Source organism: Marmota monax, unplaced genomic scaffold (genome assembly GCF_021218885.2).
Source record: "Marmota monax isolate L192 unplaced genomic scaffold, Marmota_monax_Labrador192_F-V1.1 WCK01_AAM20220418_F8-fsc00066, whole genome shotgun sequence".
NCBI lineage: Eukaryota > Metazoa > Chordata > Mammalia > Rodentia > Sciuridae > Marmota > Marmota monax.
In genome coordinates this window covers 4896603-4906652 of record NW_026692805.1, presented here as the reverse complement: position 1 = coordinate 4906652, position 10050 = coordinate 4896603, and positions in this window count along the sequence as shown.

Here is a 10050-nt window from a genome sequence, read left to right as displayed (position 1 = left end):
TTTCAATCCTGCTATAAAGGTTTTCTATTAATAAACATCTTAAATTTTCTATGTAGAGTGTATAATAGTGTGTCAGTTACCATCATTAACCCAACACATTGACAAAAAGCTTCAGTTCAGACTTCAGTAAATCATAGGGAGAAAAAGCTTTGTCCTCGAAGTAAAATTGACTCACCAAACTATCCCATCTTTTCATTAAGTGCATTGAAACATGAAATGGTTTTCTCTGTGTCGGGTCTTCTTTCTTCCCTTTCCCTTCCCCCTCCGCCCCATCTCAGCAGTTACTATTTGCCTTTGACAGTCATTTGAGTGGCTTCTCAACAGAAGCTGTAGTGACTTACTGAGGCCCTTGTATTCAAAGTGTCCAGTTTTCTTGGAGAGGGTGGACTCTACGGAAACTGACCTTCCTGTGATGGAGAAGGAAACTACATCTTTCTTTCACACTGGAGAATCCTAATGTCCTTGAATTATGGAAAGTTGTGACTATGAGGTTCCCTGAATTCAGCCCTTATACAAAGGAACCTGATCTGATGTAACATTTCTGATGCCTGTATACATCCCACGAACACCCTCTAGTCACCCAAACTGATTGCCTGAGCATTGCCAGCAACAATGACTGGATGTCCTTATCCATCATATCACTCCTGTCAATGCCTGTCTCACATTCAGTTGGTATCCAGGTCCCCAAACCAGCATTATACAATATGAAATTGCTGTTTTAAATAATGGGTAGTTCCTGAAACATTTTCCACAGAAAGAGAGGGAAAATATAAACCTCTTCCACAGGAAGAGAGTTTGATATAAACAATCTACTAGAAAATAGCTTCCATTTTTTTGTTGTTGTTGTTGAACAAGGGAATTTGTTTTAGGTGTTTCTGAGTCAAGGATAGTGTTCATCTCTGCGGATACAATAGTGAGCAAAATGTAATCTCTGCTCTCACATTTATAGTCTTAAGATTGGTAATGTGATGACTGTCAATTCTGATGTATGAACTCAAAATTATTCATCTCACCAGTTATTTAGTATTTCTTACAAGTCAGACACTAGAGTTGTGTTGGGCAACATATATTGAGAACGATGTAATTCTCGCGTACTGCTATGCTAAGGCAAGTTTGTCAAATGGATACCAGAAATACTGAAGACTTTAATGAAACATAGTTTCAGTAGATGAGTCCTGGTTTTAAATAGGCAGGTGTATCAACTTTGCATGAAGCAGTCAAATGTGAAGTAGTGTGTTGTGAAGTGCAGAAAAAAAAGCATGAATTTAACAGCAATAGTGGCCTTACAAGTAATCCACATTATACTTCTCCCTGTATTGAAACTAAATATGTGACAAGGATTCTGGGGAGACGGTGATGACAGCATAACTTTTCATTTCCCATATTGATACAACATAATGACATTGGCAACAAAACAAGGTGATCACAAACCCTCAAAATACAAGCAGATGGGAGCAAAACACTGACAGCTCCTATATTTCTCTGAGAGAAAAGAAGGAAGCAATAGGTTAACATAAGATGGGCCTGAGAACAGGAGAACCACAATCAGCTCAGCCCCTAAAATTATCAAATCCAACTTGCCAAAACTCCCTTCCAAAACAAATCCTAACAATGAGTGAAAAGTTGCTAAAGTGGAATAAAAATTGAACAGGATAGAGGCAATAGACCAAAGAGGTCTATGTCAAAATGGGGAAGGAACACAAGAGTCAAACTCTGGGAAGCCAGCTGCCTCAGTTTTTAACACCATGCACAAACAACACAAAAATGAACTCTGTAGTTAACAAATTTTCCGAATTCTGCCTCATTCCAAAAACTTCAGTAAATGTAATTTTGCATAAAAATGAGTGAAATAATAGTACTAAGGTCAACTCTCATGTAAAGTACATTTAAGAAAAGAAACTAGAATTACATCCCAATGGAAACACACACCCACAAAACTGCAATTTATTATTTCAAAATGAGCTGAAAGTCTTTAAGAAATTCAAAACATGCAAGAACAACATAAATCAAAATTAGATGAGCCGGGTGCAGTGGTGCACTCATGTAATCCCAGTGTTTTGGGAGGCAGAGACAGGAGGATCATGAGTTCAAAACCAGCCTCAGCAAAAAGGCGCTAAACAACTCAGTGAGACCCTGTCTAAAATACAAAATAGGGCTGGGGATATGGCTCAGTGGTGGAGTGCCCCTAAGTTCAATCCTGGCACCCCCCCACCCCCCAAAAAAGAAGTAAATTAGATGACAACTCAGGAAAAGGACAAAAATATTACAGAATTGTGGAATAGAAGAAGCATAAGAACAGATAAACATAGTAATGATTTAATGGAAATAGAAGGTGCAAAAGGGAACATTTTAAAAATCAAAAATGAAAGATTCACTGATTTAAGAGTTGATACAATGAATGAGGACCTATGCTTTTGGAGATGCGGCAGATTTCAAATGAGGGCCAGGAAATGTACAAGATGATCCTGGAAGATAGTGTCATAGCAAAGAAGCTATCAAATATTACTAGGATTTTGTCAAAATGATTCTAGATCCAGCATGATTAATGACATTGAAGAAAGGCAAAGAAAAACTAGGATTGCACAAAGTCAAAACAAGCAAAAGAAATATTAAAATTTTTATTTCAAGAACCCTTCTCAAATTAAAAAGGAAATTGAGGGCACACCAAGAAACTAACAGAGCTAAAACAGACAATACCAAGACACATTTTAGTTAAAATTACTGCTGATAAAGAAACAGCAGCATATCTTTTGATCATCTATTTGAAAAAAGGGTACTACTGTATGTAAGGGAAAGTATTAGATTATCATCAGAATTTTCAACAGTAAGTCTTTATACCAGGTGAAAATGGAGCATGAGTTCAAAACCAGCCTCAGCAAAAAGGCGCTAAACAACTCAGTGAGACCCTGTCTAAAATACAAAATAGGGCTGGGGATGTGGCTCAGTGGTGGAGTGCTTAAATATATTTAAGTTCTCAAGAAAAGAAAGTCGGCCCAATATTTTCTATTCAAAAAACTGAATTTAAAATATAAAAGCACAATGCATTATCAACATTTTTTTTAAAAAAATACTCTCCCAATGAGCCCTTTTTCAAGAATCCATTACAGAACTAGAACCAAATGTCTGAAGAGACATCAACATCAGAACCGATAGTTGATGCATTGATCAGCTTTACATTTTTATAATGAAATACCTGAGGCACTTCACTTGTAAAGATTTATTTTGGCTCACGGTTGTGAATGTTTTAAACCCAAGATTGTGCAGCACAATTCTTTGGACCTCTGGTGAGGACAGTACAGCATGGCCGGAGCACATGGCAGAGCAAAACACTGCTTAAGCCAGGAAGCAGAGAGACTAGAACCCTACAGTCCCCCTTAAGGCACACGCCCCACTAGGACCTCCCACTAGGCCAACTCCTAATAGTACCATCCTGGGGACCACTCTTTAACCACTGAACCTTTGGGGAACACTCTTTCAAACCATAGCAGTTGAACCTTAGATAGTTAATAGATTATATAGGAATAAGAATTAAGTGAGGATCAACAGGGAGACAATAAAGCCCATAATGACTGCATGTCCTGACATGAAAATTTTATGCTATTTTGGCAATGAGAGAATGAGAAGAGATGCAAAATTGTAATGTTTTCAAGAATTATTAGTGTTCTGCCTGGTGTATATGTAATATAAGATTAGACAAACATGTACACATGAGATATTTCAATCCTATCATGCCCTCAGTCTTGAGAATCAGAATTATTAGAATGGAGTAAAGGAGTTACAGCTATAAGTTTAACTTGAGAGTATCAATATGACGTCATGAACTACCTTATCTATCTATCTGTCTGTATACCTGTGTAATTTATTAACCCTATCCCCTGAAAAGACCTAGAAAATAAAAAGACCAACTGAGGGAGTATCCTTAGCACCTGAATTTTGACCTGGCAATATAATTTCTCATTAAAAGATACCAAGGCTTTTGGAGATGAGGCAGATTCCAGGTGTGGGACAGGAAATGAACAAGATGATCCAGGAAGACCTTATAATAACAAGGAAGCTATCAAATATCACTAGAACCTTGTCAAAAGGGTTTTAGAAAACTTGAAGAGGAGCCCACTGACTAAAAATGGAAAAGTCTGAGCATCAGTAATAAGGATAATTTCAGTGAATCGAAGCCATTGATATGTTTAGCCCCATGAATTTTTAATTGATACATATTAATTATACAATTTTGTGTTTCATTGTGGTCTGTCATACATACTTAAAACATAGTTGACCAATTCATTCCTACTACTTCCCCTTCCCCTCATTCACTTCCTCCACTAATAGTCTCCCTTTTACATGCATGACATCCCCCCACCTCCTTTTCCCTTTTCTGTGGCTTCCACATATAAAAGAAAACATGAGATACCTGTCTTTCTGAGTTTTGCTTATTTTTCTTAATAAGAGGTTTTCCAGTTCCATCCATTTTCCTGGAAATCACATATTTTTTGTTTCTCTTTATGGCTAAATAAAAATCCATTGTGTATATATGCCACATTTTTTTTTTATCCATTCATCTGTTGAGGGACACCTAGAATGGTTCCATAACTTGGCTATTGTGAATTGTGCTGCCATGAACCTACGTATGTGTGCATCATAAGGGATGCTAACTTTAATTTTTTTTAATCCATGAAATTTTTTTTCTGATATAAGGATTCAACCCAGGGGTGTTTTCCAGACCTTTTTTCCTTTTTATTTTGAGGCAGGGTCTTGCTTATTTGCAGAGGCTGCCTTTGAACTTGCGATCCTCCTGCCTCAGCTTCCTGGATCACCAGCTAAAACCTTGAATTTATAATGGTATTTAAAGCCAGAATTGGTCACCCTAGGATAATGAGCAGGAACCAATTCCTATCTTCTTGAAAACTGATAAGGGAAAGAATCAAGTATTTATTCTGCCTTTCTGTGTGCACTTGCCCACAGAGAAAGCAAATGGCAGATGAGGGACAGTACCTTACTACAAAAGCCTCCAACTATAATTGAAAAGGAAATGATGTAACATTTCCCATTTTATATTTCCCATTGAATTAATAAAATCATCAATCATAACTAGCATCATACAAATAGAAATAACTAGACATTTTATGCTTTCTGGTGGAGGAAAACAAGACATCTTCATCTTGTCACAGACAGTGGACATTGAATTTGGATCAGGCTCTGGATCTAGCTTCCAGGAAATACAGAAGACAGAGAACTACATCATGAATGCAAAATCCAGAAAATCCAGTCTAAGGGTTTGGCTTCTTCAATAGATGACATTGTAACATAAAGAAAGGGTGGATCCTATAAATGTGTACATCGTTTTGTTTTCAGTTGAGACCTGGGTATCATTTAAAAACAAAGGCAAAAATCAAAACTTAGTTCTTTTGTTATTTTGTTATTTTATTATTATCTGTTCTCTTGAGGTTATATTGTACCTGTGTGGTAGAAATACTACCCATTGGTGTACATTACACATCTTTCCCCCAGTCTACATTCATGGACACCATGGTAGTTTGAAATCATGGCAGTATTTAGACAAAATCAGAATTGGTTTATTATTTTGTTGATTTTCCTAGACTTAGATGGTAGAAAAATTATTAATGAGGAATAAAATTTTAAAATGTGTCTGTAGGTATTACATTGCAACACTAAAAGTTAAGGAATCATTCTCCCAGTATTTAAAAAATATTGTCTTATTCAGCAAAGAAATCAAATAGATCATTGACAAATAAGTGGTGCTCTGACATATGTGTTGATTGTTTTATTTTGTCTCACTTGTTAATGGAAATGGAAATGTCAACCAACATTCATGCCAGATTACAATAATTAATCAACTGCAATCATTGGATGGCTGCAGATACAATAATCAGGAAAAAGCAGTAAAATGTTTCTTTGAGAATAAATTGCTTCTGTGGAATTTGTCATAAAGATTGCTATATATTTTTATTATCTATATTAGTAAAATTCATTATAAGCTTGTGTATGTGCAATTTCTGCCAGTTATTAAACATTTACTGGCACATTTCTGGAAACATCATAAGTGTATAATAAATGTTAGTTGTTTTTGTTAATCTGGCAATAACAGAATGACGGGTTCCTGGGAGAGGATGATGCTCAGAAAGACCATAAAGAATGTTTGGCAGGAAACATAATTGATCAAGATGACTTAACTTTTAAGGTGATGCTTAAGTTTCACATGACAAGAAAGTCCATATATAACTGCTGAATTAAAAGTTGGAAAAAAGTTACAGGCAGAAATTTCATGGTGGTGTCAATGCACAGAAAGAATGTTTACAATAAAGGATGTGGGGACCAATATCTTGCCTTTAGGTATCTATAAATGCGACTATTTAAAAAATAGAATGAACAGCATATTCATTAATGAAATATCCTGTAGTCATTGCAGAGGTTTACAAAAAGAATTCACAGGACTGGGAGTATAGCTCCATGGCAGAGTACTTACCTCGCATGTGTAAGGCCCTGGGTTTAATTACCAGCACTGGGGGAACAAAAATAATTTACAGAATTAAAGGCCTTTAACCTTCCTGACTAAAAGCAAGTGCCTGGAATAAAGACCTACCTTTCTGATGCTTTTAGAAGGGGGACAGTTTTGTGGGCAATTTTAATAAACAAGGAAGAGCTAGTATTGATCTGGATACTTGGGGCACAGGGGTACCTTTGTCCTAAAGTTTAAAATAACAAAGAAATGGAATACAGTACCAGGTTAACCAACCATGCATGGAGTCTGGTTTCCGTCAAATCAGAGATAAACGTCTGATGGCTTAAGAATTTAAAAATGAATATTCTCATGAATTCTTGAGAAAGTATATAAAAAGTGAGATTTCAAGTATGCAATTAATGAAAGGCAAAGTGGGAATAGTCAGAAACTGAAGAAAGTGGTATCCTTGCATAGGAAAGCCTCCGATGAACACAGACTCCAAAGGACAACTACCATATGGGGAATATATAATCAAAACGATCATAAAGAGTACAAGTTTATAAAACTATTAGGAACATTGAAGTCCTTCACAAGCTTTAAGAAATGCTAGTCAACAAAAAGTGCCTTTAAACTATATTCATATCAAGAAGTACAAGAAAGCCTTATATCTCCAGCAAGCAGAATCAAACAGGCAGGATAAAATAATGTGGAGATGGGATTCTAGAAACCCCCGCACCAAAAAAAAAAAAAAGTAAGCCATGGAAGGAAAGGAAAAGTTTAAAATGAATTTATGTCGATGACCAACTACATTTCAGTATGCTTCTTCTTCTTGAAGAACTTTCAGATAAACTCCCAGAACCTATGTCAACATTATAATAAAGTTGGAAATTTTTATTGATATAGTTTTATATCTCAGCTGTCATATTTTGGGATAGTATAAAAGAATAATATCCAGAGTTCTCTAAAAAGACCATGAAAATACTTAATTTTCCCACATGCACTGCAGCCAGAGCAATAGAGTGAATATAGATGGGAGAGTGAAATAGGTATGAGACCCCTGCTGTCTTCTATAAAGCCAGATATTAAGGAAATTGGCAAAAGAGTAAAGTTGATTATGTGAATCATCAAAATGATCATAAAATGGTACAAATTTATAAAATTTGTTCCATATTTTTATTGGTTCATTATAGTTATATGTAATGGTGGGATTTGTTGTATTCATACATGAGCACAATATAACAATATGATTTGACCAATATCATTGCCCCTTTTCCTCCACTCCTCCTTTGATTTTCAAGAGATCCCTGCCATCTTTCCTTCCTCTCTCTAGCTTGTATATATAAGAGAAAACATAAAGCCCTTGACCTTCTGAGTTTGGTCGATTTTGATAACATAATGCTGCCAAGTTCTATAATTTCATTTTTCTTAGGAATGAATAAAAAACTACAGTGTATATATACAGCATATTTTCTATATCCATTTATTCATTGACAGGAACCTAGGTTGGTTCCATAGTTTAGCTACTGTGAATTGGGCTGCTATAAACTTGGGTATGCATGTATCACTGTAGTATAATAATTTTAATTCTTTAGGATAAATACCAAGGAGTGGCATACCTGGGTCATATGGTGGTTCCATGTGTAGTCTTTTGAGCTCCATACTGATTATGCTAATTTACAGCCCCACCAACAGTGTAAAAGTGTCCCTTTCTCTCCACATCCTCTCCAGTATTTATGATTGTTTTGTTCTTGATGACTGACATTCTGACCGATGTGAAACAAAATCTCAGTGTAGTTTTGATTTGCATTGCCCTAATTACTAATGATGTTGAACATTTTTTTATACATTTGTCAGCCATTTGTATTTCCTCTTTTGAGAAGTGTCTGTTTAATTCCTTTGCCCATTTATTATTTGGGTTTTTTGATTTGGGGGGTTGATATTTTTGCTTTCTTTATATATTCTAGATATTAATTCTCTGTCAGAAGAGTAGCTAGCAAAGATTTTCTCCCATTCTGTAGGTTCTCCCTTCACATTCCTAAGTGTTTCCTTTGCTGTGCAGAAGCTTTTTAATTTGAAGCCACCCACTTATTAATTCGTGGCATTATTTCCTAAGCTTCATAACAAATTTGATATTTTGGATGTCAAATAAGATGTCCTACTGAGAAAATTGTTGCCTGTGCCTATAGGCTGGAATGTTGACCCTATGTTTTCTTGTAGGAGTTGTGTAGTTTCTGGTGTAATCCCTAGGTCTTTGATCCATTTTGAGTTGACTTTGGTGCAGAGTGAGAGATAAGGGTCTGGTTTCAATCTTCTCCATGTGGATAACTAGTTTTCCTAGTGCTGTTTGTTTAAAAAGACTGTCTTTTCTCCAATGTATGTTTTGGGCACCTTTATCAAGGATCAGATGACTGTATCTGTGTGGGTTTGCCTCTGTGTCTTCTGTTCTGGACCATTGGTCTGTGTGTGTCTGTTTTTATGCCAGTGCCATGCAGTTTTTGTTACTATAACTAAATTTAACTAGTATAATTTGAAGTGAGGTATTCTGATGCCTCCAGCATTGCTTTTTTTTTTCCTTTGGCTTAAAATCACTTTGGTTATTCTGGGTCTTTTATTCTTCCCAATGAATTTTACACACATTTATATGTAAATACAGACAGAGAGACACTCCTCAACTTAATATTGTAGATACGAAAATGCTGGTTGTAAGTTGAGTCAAAAATACATGTAATTTGGGGTTGGGGATGTGGCTCAAGTGGTAGCACGCTCGCCTGGCATGCGGGTGGCCCGGGTTTGATCCTCAGCACCACATACAAACAAAGATGTTGTGACCGACGAAAACTAAAGAATAAATATTAAAAAATTTTCTCTCTCTCAAAAAAAAAAATACACGTAATAACCTAGCCTTCTAAACATTACAGCCTAGCCTACCTTAAATGTGCTCATTTATGTTAGCTTAAACTTGAGCAAAATCACCTAACACACAAAGTGTATTTGATAGTAAAGCATTGAATATCTCATGTAATTGATTGAAGACTACACTGAAAGTAAAACACGGAAAGGCTGTTTAGGTACACTTTTGCACAATTGCAAAGTAGAATAATGGTTGAGTCATAACTTTGTAAGTTGGGGAACATTAGTAAATACACAAGTATATTTTTCAGGATTTGGAAGGTTTACTTTTGCCTAAATTGTTTCCCTGACAGTATATGAGATACAAATTAATTGTAGGTTATTGCTATTGACAGTAGTATGGGGGAAAAGACAAATTCATTAAGTTCTTTGTTTTTTTGTAGACTATATCCCTCACAACAGCTTTTATGAGTAGTAATACTCATATTCTCATTATTATTATATCATCCTTTATTCTTCTTTGTAGTAGAATGAGCAAGGGCTAAAGTTATGAAGCTTTTCAAGCTTAATAATCTAATCCCCTCACCATGCACAAAACTTAACTCAAAATGGATCAAGGACCTAGGAATAAAACCAGAGACCCTGCGTCTAATAGAAGAAAAAGTAGGCCCTAATCTCCATCATGTGGGATTAGGCCCCAACTTCCTTAACAAGACTCTTATAGCACAAGAATTAAAATCAAG